The sequence below is a fragment of the Ascaphus truei genome, chromosome 23, assembly GCF_040206685.1.
Source record: "Ascaphus truei isolate aAscTru1 chromosome 23, aAscTru1.hap1, whole genome shotgun sequence".
Classification (NCBI taxonomy): domain Eukaryota; kingdom Metazoa; phylum Chordata; class Amphibia; order Anura; family Ascaphidae; genus Ascaphus; species Ascaphus truei.
The window spans coordinates 4,550,734-4,571,344 of NC_134505.1; the positions used below are offsets into that span (position 1 = coordinate 4,550,734).

At 49.8% G+C, this 20,611-nt stretch overlaps 1 long non-coding RNA gene across 1 annotated transcript; it reads left to right on the forward strand.

Annotated features, from left to right (window-relative positions):
* Window positions 1-3,475: 3,475 nt before the first annotated feature.
* LOC142472980 (uncharacterized) lies at window positions 3,476-14,079 on the forward strand. Its single transcript, XR_012789949.1, has 2 exons — window positions 3,476-3,725; window positions 13,601-14,079. It is a non-coding gene; the product is annotated as an uncharacterized LOC142472980 (long non-coding RNA).
* The last annotated feature ends 6,532 nt before the right edge of the window (window positions 14,080-20,611 follow it).

The following is a 20,611-nucleotide window of genomic DNA, read 5'->3' on the forward strand; positions in this document are numbered from 1 at the left end:
ATGGCTCTGCACGGTTTCTTTGGCTGTTCAAAATAGCCGTGGACATTTCCCACGCTCCCTGGCAGACTCCGCCCACGTTAGCAAAGACCTGCGCTGTATTCACGCCAACGTCATATCTCATATTTGGCGACTAAGATCTAAAATGAGTATCAACAAAGTTCAACCGTCCCAAGTGAGGGATGTCATGGTTTCCCTGTGTGTGCCGCCGTGTTCTGCGTCTCCCTGCTGTCACCTCCTGTGATGTCATTGATGGCTCTGCCTGTGACATCACAGCAACAGGACGGTGTTTGAAAGGAGCCTGGTGGTCCTGGTGTTTCTTTACTTGAATGGGCTGCGGTCAGGGTCGCCGCCACTCTGGGTTTGACCCGGAGACCACGTATCTCCGGTTTTACCTGGTAAATCTCCGGGGGGTGGCGTCGGCGTCCTACCAACATCACCCCCCTCCAAGTCCTCTCAACATGGCTGCGCGCTGTCAAATAGTGCCACGTTGCCATGACCACGGTGTCCCGTGACGCCCATTGCCATGACAATGAGATGCTCTGTGGCGTCGCGTTGCTGGGACAACGTGGCATCATGACGCCTCGGCGCCATAAGGTGTCCCCGTTATCACGGCAACTTGAATGCGACATGAGGTCATGACGTCACGTAGCATTCAATAAGAGGTGGCAACCCTGGCTGTAAGGCATTTCCAGCGGCCAAAGGCGGCTTAGTCAATGTTGTCCATTATCTTACATAAAGATGGTGTCGTTTTGTTCCCCCAGTTTACCAGCTGGGAGGCGTAGGTACATATACAACACTGTACTCACCAACCAATCCATGGTTTCTGTTAGCGAGAGGAGGACCCAAAGGTTTCGCGGTACGGGACAATGCGTGAGAATTTGAGGCTAGTCCCCAAATGCCTCACAGGAGAGGTCGATGTTTAGGGATTTGCGGAAAGCTTGGAAGGTGGGAGCTTTCTTGATGTCAACAGGGAGGTAGTTCCAATGTCTGGACTTCTTCTGCCGAGAATTCTCTACGGTATTTCCCGTCCTGGTGGATTTGTGTCTAAGACCACAGAGCAGTGCGTTGTGGGTCGATCCCGAGTCGTCTGGAAGGCTGATATGGAGTTAGGCCGTGTATGGTCTTATAGATTGTAGCCATTGACGATCTCTCAGGCTTCCACTGATGCAGTTGTATCTGAGCAGGTTCTAGCTGCACTATTCCGAATTGCCGATAAAATCACTTTTCTGGTTGTTTGGCAAGCTAAAATAGAGTGAGTTTCCATAGTCAACTGGGGGGACCTTTCGCAGGGTTTTGCTAAGGAGAGGCTTGAGTCTGCTGATGGAGAGCTTCTCCCTCACCTCCCCAGCATCTCCCTCACCTCCCCAGCATCTCCCTCACATCCCGAGCGTCTCCTTCACCTGACCAGCATCTCCCTCACCTCCCCAGCATCTCCCTCACATCCCGAGCGTCTCCTTCACCTCCCCAGCATCTCCCTCACCTCCCCAGCATCTCCCTCACATCCCCAGTGTCTCCCTCACCTCCCCAGCATCTCCCTCACCTCCCCAGCATCTCCCTCACCTCCCCAGCATCTCCCTCACATCCCCAGTGTCTCCTTCACCTCCCCAGCATCTCCCTCACCTCCCCAGCATCTCCCTCACCTCCCCAGCATCTCCCTCACATCCCAGTGTCTCCTTCACCTCCCCAGCATCTCCCTCACCTCCCCAGCATCTCCCTCACATCCCGAGCGTCTCCTTCACCTGACCAGCATCTCCCTCACCTCCCCAGCATCTCCCTCACATCCCAAGTGTCTCCTTCACCTGGCCAGCATCTCCCTCACCTCCCCAGCATCTCCCTCACCTCCGCAGCATCTCCCTCACCTGGCCAGCATCTCCCTCACCTCCCAAAAGTCTACCTCCCATCCTCCAGTGTCCAGCACATCTCTCCAGTGCCTATTTCTCCTCCCCAATGTATACCTCACCTCTCCAGCGTTTATCTTTACTCCTCAATGCTTACATGCAATACCTTACTTCCTTGAGTGCCTTATTCTCCCCAGTGTCACACTCACATGCCCTGTGCCAACCTCATCTTCCCAGTGCTTGCCTTGCCCTCAGAACCCTTTTTTCTCTTCCCACACCCTCCCTGTTCTCTCTACCACCACGTGTGCCTTTCACGGTTTTACCACCTGGCCTCCCGCACCCCTCTGCCTTCCTGCTCCCCATCTCATCGTCTTTGTCTTTAATACAGTGAGATGGTTTGCAGACCTCTCCAGCACAGGAATGTTTTGAAGGCTTGTGTGGAAGAATGCCTTAGAAGTGGCTATTACTCCATGGACACATTTCCTGTTCTCCCAATTGGTCGAAAGACTCCAAAGAGGTCTTGATCACTTGATAGATTAGCCCACTACACACGGGAGAAGCCTACTACCGAAGCTATTGACCCAATGCAGTGCCGACAACTCAATGGGGGTCAACGATGCTTTGCAAGACATGTCCTATTATTCCTGAAATTCCCCGTTAGTTAACATATGTCTCGTCGGCTATCCCGTATCTTAAATGTTTCCTAATTCTGCGTGTGTGACAACACGAACAATATAATCTTTGGGGTTGGGTGCTGTGTGGTCCCAGTGATAATGATAAGGTTCTCTGCCCTGGTTTTAGTGCGTTTAAACATCACTCTGTGAGCTGTTTTTCACATTAGAACTGCCACGTCCCCACTGCAACACATGCTTCACAGCAACTGTGATTCAAGGTGCTGCCCCTAAGAAATTAAATATGTCTTTGATACTTCCTTTGAACATGTGGATACCTTGGATGCTTTTTAAATAGTAACATGTTAGGCTGAGACAATGAAGCGGTTAGATTTCGTCCTCCGATTTATTTTGTTTGTGTAGATGTAGATGCTGGGGGAGATGACAGAGGTGCTAGGGAGGCGAGGGAGATGCTTGGGAAGTGAGTGGTACACTGAGGACCTGAGTGAGATGCTCACTCACTGCCCCTTACCTGTGGTTCTCCCTCACACTCAGTATGCGCCGAGCACCTTCTCTCCCCACCTTCAAGTCCAACATGAAAACTCACCTCTTACATGAAGCCTCCCAAAAGCCTGGACTCCTGGCCACTGTCCCACACCCACAGTCGCTCCTACCAACCACGGTGTCCAAGCCCTGCCATCTACTGTCCCACACCCACAGTCACTCCTACCAACCATGGTGTCCAAGCCCTGCCATCTACTGTCCCACACCCACAGTCACTCCTACCAACCATGGTGTCCAAGCACTGCCATCTACTGTCCCACACCCACAGTCTCGCTTACCAACCATGGTGTCCAAGCACTGCCATCTACTGCACTTATTCCCTCACCTGCTATCTCTGCAACTCTCCCAACATACCGCTTAGATTGTAAGCTCTTCGGGGCAGGGATTTCCTTTCCTGTTGTCTGATCTTGTTTGCTGCACTTATTGTTATTCTAATTCCTTGTACTGTCTTTCGTAAAGTGCTGAGAACACTGTGGACAGGGCTGCCAACAGGGAGGAAGAGCCCGGGAAGTTGACCCGGGCCCCGGCAACTGTGGGGGCCCCAGCTGGCGCGGGACGCTGGGTGCAGTCAGAGGTCGAGGACAACCCAGCTGCGGCCCTGCCTTCACCCTAAGTCCACCCCCCCCCCACTCACCATTAGGCACTGGAATTTGGACCCGCCCATTAGACATCAGAAGCTTCCCCCCCCCAAGATAAAATTCTTGGGGGGTTGGTGAGTATATTGAGTGTGTGTGTATTGTGTTTGTGTGTGTGTGGGGGGGATTGCGTGTGTGTGTTGGGAGATTTAGTGGAGAGGGGGGGCATTGAGTGTGAGGGTGGATTGAGTGTGAGGGGAGACTGGGATGTGAGAGAGGGGTCGGGATTTGAGAAGGAGGGGGATTGGGGGAACGGAATTGAGTGAGAGAGGAGGTGAGGGGAGAGTGAGCGAGGGAGAGGGGGGAAAGGGGGTGTTAGAGGGAGAGGCACGAGGTGGAAAAGGGGGAGAGTTGTAGAGAGGGGGAACAGTGAGGAGGCTGGCATGAGTCTTTGAGTGAGGGGGAGTGTGAGTGAGAGACGAGGGAGTGAGCAAGAGACGGAGGGGGGCAGGAAGAGTCAGAGGGGGGGGGAGAGAAATACATGGAGAAAGAGATGATGATAAGAGGGAGTGTGAGAAGGGGGAGAGAAATAGGGGAGCGGGGTGAGAGAGCGAGAGGTTGTGTAAGATAGGGGTGGCAAGTAAGAGGGGGGGGGGGCTCGCGAGGCCACCGACTCAGGGGGCTCCAGTGAAATATCTAAACCTGAGCCCCCGGAAAGCAGCCGGCAGCCCTGGCTGGGGACGCTATATAAATAAGGATATACATACATACAAGTTAGAATATATCTATTAAAGTGCCCCCCCCCCTCCCCGCCCCCCATAAAGGTGTTAACCCTACTAGTGCCTCGGGACATCACAGTCTGGCGATCCCACGCCCCCCCCCCTCAAAGGGTTAATAATGTGCTGGTCATACCCAGTGTAGCTGTACGCTGGCAGGGCGTTTGTTTTTCGTCCTGGGGGGGGAGGGAGGAAGGAAGGGGGGGCAGGAAGGGAGGGCAGGGAGGGAGGAGGGAGAGGGACGGTTGTTTTTTTTAGAAGACAGAACGGCTGTTTTCAATGGAGAGACCCGGACTCTTTCAAAGCTTTAATCGCCGAAGAGACGTCCGAATGGGAAGCCAATGTGTGGGAGGGGGGTGCGAGGGGCACGGGGACAGTGCCGAGCGTGCCGTCCGGCGCCCAGATGGGACGGGGGGTCTGCTGCAAGCAGATGGCAGGGGGTCTGACACGCTTCTGGCCTTCAGCCTCTCTGTTGAGGCGTTGGGGTGTGGGGGGGGGGGGAGGGGGGCATTCAGTTTTTGTTGGAACTGAAAGCCCGCCGTCTTTGATGAAGTGGACAACCTGGAGGCCGTCTCGCTGCTTTCTCGGACTTTAAAGGGAGTGCAGAAGATGTGGGCAGAGGTACATATGATGGAGACCGATTTGGGGGAAATTATATCTTGGCTTTATTGAGCCTGTTCCTCTATCCAGGCAAAACATACAAAAACACCAAAATAACAAACCCCTATCCCTGTGTAAGGGGTAACTTACTGCCCCAGGTCCTATCTGCGGGACTGGAGGGATAGTCCCATTACCAGCCTATCACCCCAAAGTCTCAGGAGGTACCTTAAGCAGGTGGCCCTCCATGTCAGTCTCTGGCAGGTTTCTGTGTCTGGGAAATGTAGGTCTCTGGGTGTCTGGATTTCAGCCTTTGTGCTCACGACAGTGTCTGTGTGCAGGCTTCTCTGCTCTCCTTCTGTCAGCCCAAATGTGAGCTAAGGAGAAATCTCTCTCCTGTGTCTCACATGAGGCTTTTTACAGAGCTCTCATTGGTCCAGGTGGAGACTAGTTAATTGAGTGGCTGCAATTAACGCTCTCTGCTTTATTTAAACAAGAGATAAGTCCCTGTTACAGGGAGCAATTCAAGGGGTGATTTTTTTTAAACGTAGGATTGAAGCAGGGGGGGGGGGGGGGGGTCTCCGGATCTTAACCCCTTTAATTTCAGCTCTGGGGACCTCCTGCTTTCGGAGATACAAACCTCTCGGTATGGGGTGCAGGATATCCCAGCTTCAGTATAGTTGGCTCAAACAGTCTAAGAGTGTGCCTCTGATTGAGCCACCTGTGCTGAAGCACGGACTGACAGAGCCAACGGCGCTGAAACCGGGATATCCTAAAAACCTAACCTGTTTGGGGGGGGGGAGGGGGGGTTGAGGACTGGAGTTGATCACTGCTGTCTTAGCATACAATTGATGCTAGGGATTCTGGGAAATGACATGCAAATGAGCACTCACAGTGAGTCACCCTTGGCTTCTTGTCCCATTTTATCAGGGGGACCCGTATAAGTTTACGTCCGTCGCATTACACAGCTTTTTTTTCCCAACGCAGCCTGGGTTACAGAAGTGCAGAGCGAGCAAACCTGCTCACAGACAGCTGTTTCCACCTTTTCATTCTCACCACTGTGAAGCTGGTTACGCTGGCATTGCCAATGCGAAGCTGGCATAGGTTTCAACCCCACATTATATAAGTGACGGCGGGTAAAAAAAAAAAAAGGGGCAGAAACCCTCCCCCCCCCCGTCCAGTGAACAACAAATAAAAACCCTACGCCTCAGCCAGGTCTGCAGCCCTGCCCCATTATCTCTTTGCGCTGCCTCGGAAGAAAAGTCGTCTCTGCGTTGACACGCAGGACTCAGAAGGCTCTCGGACGTTGAAGAGCATCGATCAAGGAGGGCGGTGAATGAATGGTTAAAGGTAGTGAGTGACGAGGCAGGGGGGGGGGGGGATACAGTAATAGGGGAAGGTAGTTAATGCCGTAGGGTTTATATATAGGTACAGCAATATCCCCTCTGGACCTGGGATGGAGCTGAGGGGGGAGGAGGAGAAGAAGATGGTCCTCCAAGTCTTGAAGGACTTGTTTGTCCCAGAGATCTGGTGACTTCAGCCAGCCGAGCCTGTCCTTTCCTGCCTTTGATCTTACTGAGAAACCTTAAGGGGGAAAGCAGCACAATTTATGGCTTAACACCATTCCTTAGGGGCATGGCCTGTTAATGAGGTTGAGTGGGCTACCGAGAAGACTTGTATTGATGCGGTGTGACTAATGGTAAAGAGGTGAGGCCAGTTAGTAAAGTGAATGCGAGGACAGACAATGTCCAATATGTGATGTCAAACCAAATACATCAAGCTCCTCACCCCTACCACACGCAGCGCTTATCATAAGAGATCTGACTCAAAAGACTGTTCATGGTCCCAAGGTTCAGCATAGTATCCGGCCGCTCCTCCTTCTCTTACCGTGCCCCCCAAAACTGGAACAGTCTTCCGGAGACTCTCACATTCACCACCAGTCTAAGTTCTTTCATAACTAAAGCTCACTCGCATTTTAATCTGGTCTGTAACTGTTATATACGCCTATAACATATATTATCTGTAACTGTTACATACGCCTATAACATATATTATCTCTAACTGTTACATACGCCTATAACATATATTATCTGTAACTGTTATATACGCCTATAACATATATTATCTGTAACTGTTACATACGCCTATAACATATATTATCTGTAACTGTTATATACGCCTATAATATATGTTATCTGTAACTGTTACATACGCCTATAACATATATTATCTGTAACTGTTACATACGCCTATAACATATATTATCTGTAACTGTTATATACGCCTATAATATATATTATCTGTAACTGCTACATACGCCTATAATATATATTATCTGTAACTGTTATATACGCCTATAATATATGTTATCTGTAACTGTTACATACGCCTATAACATATATTATCTGTAACTGTTACATACGCCTATAACATATATTATCTCTAACTGTTACATACGCCTATAACATATATTATCTGTAACTGTTACATACGCCTATAACATATATTATCTCTAACTGTTACATACGCCTATAACATATATTATCTCTAACTGTTACATACGCCTATAACATATATTATCTGTAACTGTTATATACGCCTATAACATATATTATCTGTAACTGTTACATACGCCTATAACATATATTATCTGTAACTGTTATATACGCCTATAATATATATTATCTGTAACTGTTACATACGCCTATAACATATATTATCTGTAACTGTTACATACGCCTATAACATATATTATCTGTAACTGTTACATACGCCTATAACATATATTATCTCTAACTGTTACATACGCCTATAACATATATTATCTGTAACTGTTACATACGCCTATAACATATATTATCTGTAACTGTTACATACGCCTATAACATATATTATCTGTAACTGTTATATACGCCTATAATATATATTATCTGTAACTGTTACATACGCCTATAACATATATTATCTGTAACTGTTACATACGCCTATAACATATATTATCTGTAACTGTTATATACGCCTATAATATATATTATCTGTAACTGCTACATACGCCTATAATATATATTATCTGTAACTGTTACATACGCCTATAATATATATGATCTCTAACTGTGCATGCAATGTCTTGTATATACAGTATTGCACTTATAGTGAAATATTAGGGTGAGATGTGAGGAGGGGCAGAGGACGGTATAGTGAGATATTAGGGTGAGATGTAGAGGGGCAGAGGGTGGTATAGTAAGATATCAGGGTGAGATGTAAGGAGGGGCAGAGGAGGGTATAGTGAGATATTAGGGTGAGATGTAAGGAGGGGCAGAGGGTGGTATAGTGAGATATTAGGGTGAGATGTAAGGAGGGGCAGAGGAGGGTATAGTGAGATATTAGGGTGAGATGTAAGGAGAGGCAGAGGAGGGTATAGTGAGATATTAGGGTGAGATGTAAAGAGGGGCAGAGGGTGGTATAGTGAGATATTTGGGTGAGATGTAAGGAGGGGCAGAGGAGGGTATAGTGAGATATAAGGTTGAGATGTAAAGAGGGGCAGAGGGCGGTATAGTGAGATATTAGGGTGAGATGTAAGGAGGGGCAGAGGGTGGTATAGTGAGATATTAGGGTGAGATGTAAGGAGGGGAATAGGAGGGTATAGTGAGATATTAGGGTGAGATGTAAGGAGAGGCAGAGGAGGGTATAGTGAGATATTAGGGTGAGATGTAAAGAGGGGCAGAGGGTGGTATAGTGAGATATTAGGGTGAGATGTAAGGAGGGGCAGGAGTGCATAGTGAGATATTAGGGTGAGATGTAAGGAGGGGCAGAGGGTGGTATAGTGAGATATTAGGGTGAGATGTAAGGAGGGGCAGAGGAGGGTATAGTGAGATATTAGGGTGAGATGTAAGGGGAGGCAGAGGAGGGTATAGTGAGATATTAGGGTGAGATGTAAAGAGGGGCAGAGGGTGGTATAGTGAGATATTAGGGTGAGATGTAAGGAGGGGCAGGAGTGCATAGTGAGATATTAGGGTGAGATGTAAGGAGGGGCAGAGGGTGGTATAGTGAGATATTAGGGTGAGATGTAAGGAGGGGCAGAGGAGGGTATAGTGAGATATTAGGGTGAGATGTAAGGAGGGGCAGAGGAGGGTATAGTGAGATATTCTCTCTCTCTCTCTCTCTCTCTCTCTCTCTCTCTCTCTCTCTCTCTCTCTCTCTCTCTCTCTCTCTCTCTCTCTCTCTCTCTCTCTCTCTCTCTCTCTCTCTCTCCTTTCTGTGTCTTTATGTCATAAAAAAAAAAAAAGGAGTGTAAGATATCTTTATACACTGCATCAGCAAGCACGTTTGTTTGTTTTTTTTCCAACTCCTGAGATACAAAGCCCTGACATACAGGGTCTCTAGGATGGGTTGAATGCCCTCAGGGAATTACCAAAGACACTGCACAAGCCGAACATCATCCATGGTTTTTGATCAACAGTTACACTTGTAAAAACAGATAAACATTATTATCAACGGAGGTTTAAATAGAGGGGTTGGTTGGCGCTTGCGGGTTCAATCCCCGCGTGCGCCACTTATTTTTTGTGCGCTTAAAAAACAAATAATCAAAAGGTGAGACTTGTACACAGCACCCACTTTCTTTTCCCTTTGAATAAACCTCGCCGAGATGACCCCACTTTCACGGTTTATCGCTTGTCGTGGCTCCCCGGTATATCCTTGCGTCGCAAAGAAACACACACACGCGTATTCCAGCTGTGCGCAACGTCTGCCGCATACGTTACCGCTGGCCAGCCGGCGCAAACACCAAAATGTGACTCTGTGTTTAATGCCCACAGGCGTCGGGGAGTGACTGATTCTATTAAACATTTCAAAGCGGCCCTACCCCCCCCCCCCCCTGAATTGTTTAAATATTCTATAAATATTTCAGCCGGCTCTTAATAACAGTCCCGGCTTGGATGCGGTCCATTATAAATTGCGAGCTGAAGGAGCGGAGGGGAGGGGGGGGGGGAGGCTTTGGGCGCTTGGAATGGGCCGCTTCAGCGAATTGACTTTCCGGTACATTAAACGTCCACAGAAGCAGCTGTAGGCAGTGAATTCCTGCGTATGCAGGAGACCGCTGAGGCCTGTACGTGGAATTGGCTGTGTAATGTGGTGCCAAGGTGTTTCCTCAGAGCTGGTGACAAATGGGTTCAACTTTATTTGAGCTTCTTAGATCGGATAGCGGGGGTGTTTTTTAAGCATAGGTGTGATTGTCACCGGGGTACTTTGTTGCAAGGGAAAGGAAAAGTAATATTTTGCAGAAGAACTCCTCATCTAACCTCTCCCTATAACTCCTCCCCTAACTGCTCCTATAACCGCTCCCTATAACTCCTCCCCTAACTCCTCCTATAACCTCTCCCTATAAATCCTCCCTTAACTGCTCCTATAACCGCTCCCTATAACTCCTCCCCTAACTCCTCATCTAACCTCTCCCTATAACTCCTCCCTTAACTGCTCCTATAACCGCTCCCTATAACTCCTCCCCTAACTCCTCATCTAACCTCTCCCTATAACTCCTCCCCTAACGCCTCCTATAACCGCTCCCTATAACTCCTCCCCTAACTCCTCATCTAACCTCTCCCTATAACTCCTCCCCTAACGCCTCCTATAACCGCTCCCTATAACTCCTCCCCTAACTCCTCCTATAACCTCTCCCTATAAATCCTCCCTTAACTGCTCCTATAACCGCTCCCTATAACTCCTCCCCTAACTGCTCCTATAACCGCTCCCTATAACTCCTCCCCTAACTGCTCCTATAACCGCTCCCTATAACTCCTCCCTTAATTGCTCCTATAGCCTCTCCCTATTACTCCTCCCCTAACTGCTCCTATAACCTCTCCCTATAACTCCTCCCCTAACTTCTCCTATAACTCCTCCCCTAACTGCTCCTATAACCGCTCCCTATAACTCCTCCCCTAACTGCTCCTATAACCGCTCCCTATAACACCTCCCCTAACTGCTCCTATAACCGCTCCCTATAACTACTCCCCTAACTGCTCCTATAACCGCTCCCTATAACTCCTCCCCTAACTGCTCCTATAACCGCTCCCTATAACTCCTCCCCAGCTGCTCCCTATAACCCCTCCCCTAACTGCTCCTATAACCCCTCCCCTAACTGCTCCTATAACTCCTCCCCTAACTGCTCCTAAAACCGCTCCCTATAACTCCTCTCCTAACTGCTCCTAAAACCGCTCCCTATAACTACTCCCCTAACTGCTCCTATAACCGCTCCCTATAACTCCTCCCCCAGCTGCTCCCTATAACCCCTCCCCTAACTGCTCCTATAACCCCTCCCCTAACTGCTCCTATAACTCCTCCCCTAACTGCTCCTATAACCGCTCCCTACAAATCTTCTACCTGTTCTTACAACCACTTCCAACAAAAACCTCTCTCTGCGACACCTTCCGACGCCGAATCCGCGCCAGCCGACGGAACATTAAATTGCCGACTTTGAGGTTTATTTACACGCGTTTTTTTTTTTCCCTGTCTGCCAAACGCAGATATCACGCGGTTACAATAGAGCAGCGCCAAACTCTATCAGCGACCAAAAGGCCGGGCACTTTCCTTTTTTGCTTTCTGATTCGGGATATCTTGCAGGAAACGCCCCCGGGGGCTTAGTCCTGGGAACCAGATAATGGGGCTGTGTGGGTGGAGGAGAGGACTTTGTAATCAGGGCAATAAATGCTTTGCATTCTACCCCCTAGGGGTGGGGGTGGGGGGTTGCACATGGGCAGCAGTTATCACTAAAGCCTCAGGGAGGAGAATGGGTGCAGGCGAGTCGGAGGGGAGGGGGGGGGGCAAGGTGCCCTTTCGAGCTGCTTCAACAGGACGTGGGGCCGAATGACTCCCGGCAGATAAGAAAACGCGTTGAATGCCCAGATTATGCTAGTAACAATCACCTGTGTGCGTAAACACACACACACACACACACACACACACACACACACACACACACACACACACACACACACACACACACACACACACACACACACACACACACACACACACACACACACACACACACACACACACACACACACGTATGCATCGTAACTCAGGCTGTGCTGAAAAGCTGTGCAATGCAGCAGGCAGAAGCTTATAGGGGGTCCATGTCAAAATGGATTTGAAGCAAAAGGTGTGCTTCATTTGCACGTCTTTCCCAGAATCCCTTGCTGCAGTGGGAGCGCTGTATGATGGGCGATAATGGTTGAAAGGCACGGGGCTGCAGACCTGGCTAAGACATGAGAATGTGCTCACAAGTGATCTTTTTATTGGCTATATGCTATACGGCGGAGGTTTCTTGTAAAACGTGTATATATATATATATATATATATATATATATATATATATCTCAAATATCAAATCAAAAATAAATAGACGATACCGTTCTGTGGCTAACGAAATGCTTTTATTTGTGCGAGCTTTCGAGATACACTGATCTCTTCTTCCGGCGATGTTACAATGAATAAAGCAAGAAAGGGTTTTACTCAAAAACACTGCGTCCTCGAATGGGATCTGTGGATGAAGTCTAAATCCACCCCCCCCCCTACCTCCCTGTGTAGTATGCGATTTATGACTTAAGGTGTTAAATGGTCCCTGAATGTTAGTGATGTAAGAGTGTGTATGTGTGTAAAAATACATTTATAAAGCACCCACAGTTTATACAGCGCTTTACAAAACATAATTATGCCCCTTTACAAAGCACTAGTAAGACCACACCTTGAATATGGAGTACAATTTTGGGCACTAATCCTAAGAAAAGACATTATAGAACTAGAGAGAGTGCAGAGATGAGCCACCAAATGAATAAAGGGGATGGACAATCTAACTTATGAGCAGAGGCTAGCTAAATTAGATTTATTTACATTAGAAAAGAGGCGTCTCAGAGGGGATATGATAACTATATACAAATATATTCAGGGACAATACAAGGAGCTTTCAAAAGAACTATTCATCCCACGGGCAGTACTAAGGACTCGGGCCATCCCTTAAGGTTGGAGGAAAGGAGATTTCACCAGCAACAAAGGAAAGGGTTCTTTACAGTAAGGGCAGTTACAGTGCGGGGTTCATTACCCAGGGAGACTGTGATGGCAGATACAATAGATTTGTTCAAAAAAAGGTTGGACATCTTTTTAGATGGGAAAGGTATACAGGGATATACCAAATAAGTAAACATGGGAAGGATGTTGATCCAGGGATTAATCCGATTGCCAATTCTTGGAGTCAGGAAGGAATTTATTTTCCCCCTTATGAGATATCATTGGATGATATGTCACTGGGGGGTGGGGGGGGGGGGTTGTTTGCCTTCCTCTGGATTAATAAGTAAGTATAGATATAGGATAAAGTATCTGTCGTCTAAATTTAGCATAGGTTGAACTTGATGGACGTACGTCTTTTTTCAACCTCATCTATTATGTAACTATGTAACTGTGTAATTGTGTAACTATGTAACAAAAGGTGTGTGTGGGAGTGTGCAGATACATACATATATATATATAATGTTGATGTATGCTAAGTATATAGGTGTGTGTATTTATCATACATATCTGTAGTGCGGGCGTGGATATGTCTTGCACTTCTAGGCGTGGTATCTTCCTTCAGCTCCTTGCCTCCGCAGGTTAGGAACACCGACGCCCTCCTGCAAAGTATTGATCGTACCACCTTGCGATGCCAAGAACGGGGGCCCAGCAGCGTCACCGAATTTAACGAGGCGGAAGGATAGGCGTCGAGAGGCTGGGAGAGACACGGAAGCGCGCGCGCAAGAGAACATTTTGTGCTTCAGTGTTTGTACAAAAGCTGCCGGTCGCAGGCTGGTCAACCAGAACTCAGTAAACAGGTGAAGTCAGCCTCTCCGGCGTGAATGTGGAGTTCTGCGTAATGGAAATGTTTCATAAAGCAGAATACGTGGAATCAGCCCCATTGAAATCTTCTTGTCGGCTGCACAATGTCCAGATGTCCTGTTAAGCTTTCCTCCCTGAGTATTGTATTGTATTGTGTGTCTTTATTTATATAGCGCCATTAATGTACACAGCGCGTCACAGCAGTAATACATGGGGTAATCAAATAAATAACAGATGATATAGATAACGGGAATAAGTGCTTTAGACATTAAGGAAGAGGAGTCCCTGCCCCGAGGAGCTTACAGTCTAATTGGTAGGTAGGGAGAACGTACAGAGACAGTAGGAGGGAGTTCTGGTAAGTGCGTCTGCAGGGGGCCAAGCTTTGTGTATCGTGTTCAGAATATCCACAGTGCTATTCATATGTTCTTTAAGCAAGTGTGTCTTAAGGTGGGTCTTAAAGGTGGATAGAGAGGGTGCTAGTCGGGTGTTGAGGGGAAGGGCATTCCAGAGGTGCGGGGCAGTCAGTGAGAAAGGTTTAAGGCGGGAGAGGGCTTTAGATACAAAGGGGGTAGAAAGAAGACATCCTTGAGAAGAACGCAAGAGTCGGGATGGTGCATAGCGAGATATTAGGGCTGAGATGTAAGGAGGGGAAGAGGGGGGTATAGTGAGATATTAGGGTGAGATGTAAGCTGGGGCAGAGGAGGGTATAGTGAGATATTGCGGTGAGATGTAAGGAGGGACAGAGGAGGGTATAGTGAGATATTAGGGTGAGATGTAAGGAGGGGCAGAGGGGGGTATAGTGAGATATTAGGGTGAGATGTAAGGAGGAGCAGAGGGGGGTATAGTGAGATATTAGGGTGAGATGTAAGGAGGAGCAGAGGGGGGTATAGTGAGATATTGCAGTGAGATGTAAGGAGGGGCAGAGGGGGGTATAGTGAGATATTAGGGTGAGATGTAAGGAGGGGCAGAGGGGGGTATAGTGAGATATTAGGGTGAGATGTAAGGAGGAGCAGAGGGGGGTATAGTGAGATATTGCGGTGAGATGTAAGGAGGGGCAGAGGGGGTATAGTGAGATATTAGGGTGAGATGTAAGGAGGAGCAGAGGGGGGTATAGTGAGATATTGCGGTGAGATGTAAGGAGGAGCAGAGGGGGGTATAGTGAGATATTAGGGTGAGATGTAAGGAGGAGCAGAGGGGGTATAGTGAGATATTGCGGTGAGATGTAAGGAGGGGCAGAGGGGGGTATAGTGAGATATTAGGGTGAGATGTAAGGAGGAGCAGAGGGGGTATAGTGAGATATTGCGGTGAGATGTAAGGAGGAGCAGAGGGGGGTATAGTGAAATATTAGGGTGAGATGTAAGGAGGGGCAGAGGGGGGTATAGTGAGATATTACAGCTGAGATGTAAGGAGGGACAGAGGAGTGTAAAGCTGTAAAAGTGAGGAGGAGAACGGAGTGTGAGATGCTGGATTTGATCGGAAGCCAGGACAGGGATTTCAGGAGGGGAGTAGCCACACTGTGTTGTATTATAGTCACCGTGGCTCCCCCACTACCCGACCTTCTAAAGTGTAAGCTTTGTGGGACAGGAGCCTCCTTCCTGCTGCCTGTTTGTCTTACCCTCTCGGTACTCTTTTGTCGTACAATGCTACGGCGCTGCCCCTCCCCCGCATTGTTCCGTGCGGTGAGTCCACTCGCCGGGGTCAGGAGGCGTCCACGCCTGGTCCTGAGGCTTCTGCAGCGTAATGGATGCAGATGGACTATAGGGGAAGAGCCCATGGACTATAGGGGAAAGGGCCCATGGACTATAGGGGAAGGGCCATGGACTATAGGGGAAAGGGCCCATGGACTATAGGGGAAGGGCCATGGACTATAGGGGAAAGGGCCCATGGACTATAGGGGAAAGGGCCAATGAACTATAGGGGAAGGGCCATGGACTATAGGGGAGAGGGCCCATGGACTATAGGGAGAGGGCCCATGGACTATAGGGGAAAGGGCCCATGGACTATAGGGGAAAGGGCCCATGGATTATAGGGAAAGGACCTATGGACTATAGGGGAAGAGCCCATGGACTATAGGGGAAAGGGCCAATGGACTATAGGGGAAGGGCCATGGACTATAGCGGAAAGGGCCCATGGACTATAGGGGAGAGGGCCCATGGACTTTAGGGAGAGGGCCCATGGACTATCGGGGAAAGGGCCCATGGACTATAGGGGAAAGGGCCCATGGACTATAGGGAAAGGACCTATGGACTATAGGGGAAGAGCCCATGGACTATAGGGAGAGGGCCCATGGACTATAGGGAGAGGGCCCATGGACTATAGGGAAAGGACCCATGGACTATAGGGAAAGGACCCATGGACTATAGGGAAAGGACCCATGGACTATAGGGAAAGGGCCCATGGACTATAGGGAAAGGACCCATGGACTATAGGGAAAGGGCCCATGGACTATAGGGAAAGGACCCATGGACTATAGGGAAAGGACCCATGGACTATAGGGAAAGGACCCATGGACTATAGGGGAAAGGGCCAATGGACTATAGGGGAAGGGCCATGGACTATAGGGGAAAGGGTCCATGAACTATAAGGGATGGGCCCATGGACTATAGGGGATGGGCCCATGAATGCAGTGACGTTTTAGAAAAGGATGGGCTGTTGGGTGATTGGATAGGAGTTGCTGGGTGGGCATGTCTGCACTAAGAAAAGGCGGGTTACGGGTGGCAGGGGCAGCCATTAGGGGAGCCCGGGGTACAAGCTCCCGCCCTTTTGTTATTTCAGTATACTATGGATATAGTAAACATTGTATGTTATGTTTTATGTATGCGTCGCTCCCTCTTTGGGAAGTATTGGTTCTGTACAGGGTTAATCACCCTAATGAGGAGAGAGACAGAGAGACACAAAGGCACACACCGAGAGGCAGAGAGACGGCAGAGAGACACACCCTGAGAGACAGAGAGACACACACCGAGAGGCAGAGAGACGGCAGAGAGACACACCCTGAGAGACAGAGAGACACACACCGAGAGGCAGAGAGACGGCAGAGAGACACACACCGAGAGGCAGAGAGAGACACACCGAGAGGCAGAGAGACACACACCGAGAGGCAGAGAGACACACACCGAGAGGCAGAGAGACACACACCGAGAGGCAGAGAGACACACACCGAGAGGCAGAGAGACGGCAGAGAGACACACACCGAGAGGCAGAGAGACACACACCGAGAGGCAGAGAGACACACACCGAGAGGCAGAGAGACACACCGAGAGGCAGAGAGACACACACCGAGAGGCAGAAAGAGACACACTGAGAGGCAGAGAGACACACACCGAGAGGCAGAGAGACACACACCGAGAGGCAGAGAGACACACACCGAGAGGCAGAGAGACACACACCGAGAGGCAGAGAGACGGCAGAGAGACACACACCGAGAGGCAGAGAGACACACACCGAGAGACAGAGAGACACACACCGAGAGACAGAGAGACACACACCGAGAGGCAGAGAGACACACACCGAGAGGCAGAGAGACACACACCGAGAGGCAGAGAGACACACACCGAGAGTCAGAGAGACACACCGAGAGGCAGAGAGACACACCGAGAGGCAGAGAGACGGCAGAGAGACACACACCGAGAGGCAGAGAGACACACACCGAGAAGCAGAGAGACACACACCGAGAGGCAGAGAGAGACACACCAAGAGGCAGAGAGAGACACACCGAGAGGCAGAGAGACACACACCGAGAGGCAGAGAGACACACACCGAGAGGCAGAGAGACGGCAGAGAGACACACACCGAGAAGCAGAGAAGCACACACCGAGAGGCAGAGAGACACACACCGAGAGGCAGAGATAGACACACCGAGAGGCAGAGAGACACACACCGAGAGGCAGAGAGACGCACACCGAGAGGCAGAGAGACACACACCGAGAGGCAGAGAGACACACACCGAGAGGCAGAGAGAGACACACCGAGAGGCAGAGAGAGACACACCGAGAGGCAGAGAGAGACACACCGAGAGGCAGAGAGAGACACACCGAGAGGCAGAGAGACGCACACCGAGAGGCAGAGAGAGACACACCGAGAGGCAGAGAGACACACACCGAGAGGCAGAGAGACACACACCGAGAGGCAGAGAGACACACACCGAGAGGCAGAGAGACACACACCGAGAGGCAGAGAGACACACACCGAGAGGCAGAGAGACACACCGAGAGGCAGAGAGACACACACCGAGAGGCAGAGAGACACACACCGAGAGGCAGAGAGACACACACCGAGAGGCAGAGAGACACACACCGAGAGGCAGAGAGACACACCGAGAGGCAGAGAGACACACCGACAGGCAGAGAGAGACACACCGAGAGGCAGAGAGACACTCACCGAGAGGCAGAGAGACACACACCGAGAGGCAGAGAGACACACACCGAGAGGCAGAGAGACACACACCGAGAGGCAGAGAGACGGCAGAGAGACACACACCGAGAGGCAGAGAGACGGCAGAGAGACACACACCGAGAGGCAGAGAGACACACACCAAGAGTCAGAGAGACACACCGAGAGGCAGAGAGACACACCGAGAGGCAGAGAGACACCCCAATCATGTGATCGCTCCGAAGTGGGCTGGCCGCGTCACCGTAACACGCCCCCGGGGCAGAGGCCGTGGCGCTCGGAACGCCGAAGGGTTAAAGAAAAACCTCTACATTCGAGGACGTTTTAAATACACCACTGCCACAAGCTCGCTGCGGTCCGAGGGAGGTCCTCCCCATCCTCAATGCCGCACGTCGGGAGTCCTACGATACTAACACTTGGCCAGTGCCCATCAGGACATCCCAACGTCAACACAAGCTTTTCCCTTTCATCCTTTTCTGCCCCGGGCCAGGCCCCAGAGAGGAAAAACAACAACCAAGTTGAGATACCCCCCCTTTCCCTACAGGAAAAGGTCAAGGGGATCCACCCAGCCTCAGCTGCGTGGAGGACACCACCCGAAACCTAACAAAGACTCCATGTTGACGTCATGGACTTCCTATCTCCTGTTGTTTGTTTCAGTTGACCGAATGGCAACAGCGGTGGTTTATTAGCCGGAGCGCTGCCAATGTCCTGGCCTGTTCTGTCATGCTTCACTCACTCGGGCTCACCTTACTTGGCAAACAAGGAGGCCTTCCTAGAAAGAATAACTCACCCCGTGCAACAACTGTTTACCTTGATCGTATCTCGCGAAAAAAAGGAATGTGTTGTCGGAAGCAGCCCCTTTATATCATATTAAAGCTCGCCCCCGCCCTCCCCCCCCACCCGTTTTCCAATGAGCAGTCGTTACCATGAGCCTGTGTATCACAGACCCAATATGGTTTTTCTCCCTCCGGCGGAAAAGAGAGGTCACATGGGAATGGTGCCAGGCAGTGTTAGGAGCTGCAGATTGGTCGTGCTGGGACGTGGCTGCATACTGATCATGCCGTAACGTGGCTGCATACTGGTCATGCCGTAACGTGGCTGCATACTGGTCATGCCATGACGTGGCTGCATACTGGTCGTGCCCTGACGTGGCTGCATACTGGTCATGCTGTGACGTGGCTGCATACTGGTCGTGCCGTGACGTGGCTGCATACTGGTCATGCCATGACGTGGCTGCATACTGGTCGTGCCCTGACGTGGCTGCATACTGGTCGTGCCCTGACGTGGCTGCAGGCTTATAACGCTTTGGCCAAAGGGTTTAACTGAATGACCCTTACTCATGAGCAGATTAACACTGAAGTATTGTACTATATGTTGTGTCATTTTGTGTGTTGCGCTGTCCTTATATTCATGTGTTTGACTAGTGGTGGTAAGAATAATGCAAACAGCATACTCTATAAGTCAATGTTCTATAAATGTCATCATATGTAATTGTGTAGCCAACAGAGGACCTACAATTACAAGTACCCCAAATTCCTACAATTAGACCAATTAAAAACAGCAATCACATACTATAAACGGAATTAATAAGCTGAATACGTAAAACAAGAAAAGAACGTGAAATAAACCACACATGGAAAATACAGTGGTTATGAAGTGCGTACAATATCCAAACTAAAATGCATAAAATAACACAAAAGTGGGGTGTGCTAACAAGGTAGGGGGAACGTGTGCGGATGCTGGGTCGGGACCGCTGCTGGGACGCCAAACCGGGCGTCCTGGTTTAGCTGCGGCAGCCAATGGGAGCGTGCGCCAGGCAGCTTCACGTGAACTCCCCCACGCGTTTCGCACGGCGTGCTTCGTCAGGGGGGTTCGGCCAGCTGCGTATGTTGATGTGTTTGACATGGGATGACACCACCATGACTTACCAAATGTACGAATGTAGGATTACAATACAGATGTACAAACGTGGCCAGATTCGCTCCAATTTTTAAGCCCCCCCCAAAAAAATGTTGGTTGAGGTTGATGTCAGCGGAGCCTTGGAGTGAGTGTTGGCGGAACTTTGGAGCGAGTGTCAGGGGAGCTTTGAAGCGAGTGTCGGCAGAGCTTTTTGTTGGCGGAACTTTGGAGTGAGTGTCAAAGGAGTGTTGGCCGAGACAGAACTGTGGAGCGAGTGCTGGTGGAACTTTGGAGTGAGTGTCGACAGAGATGGAGCTTTAGGGCAGAACTTCGGAGTGAGTGGTGGTGGAGCTTTGGAGTGAGTGTTGGTGGAACATTGAAGTGAGTGTTGGTGGAACTTTGGAGTGAGTGTCGACAGAGATGGAGCTTTAGAGTGAGTGTTGGCGGAACTTCGGAGTGAGTGTCGACGGAGCTTTGCAGTGTCGGCGGAACTTGCCATC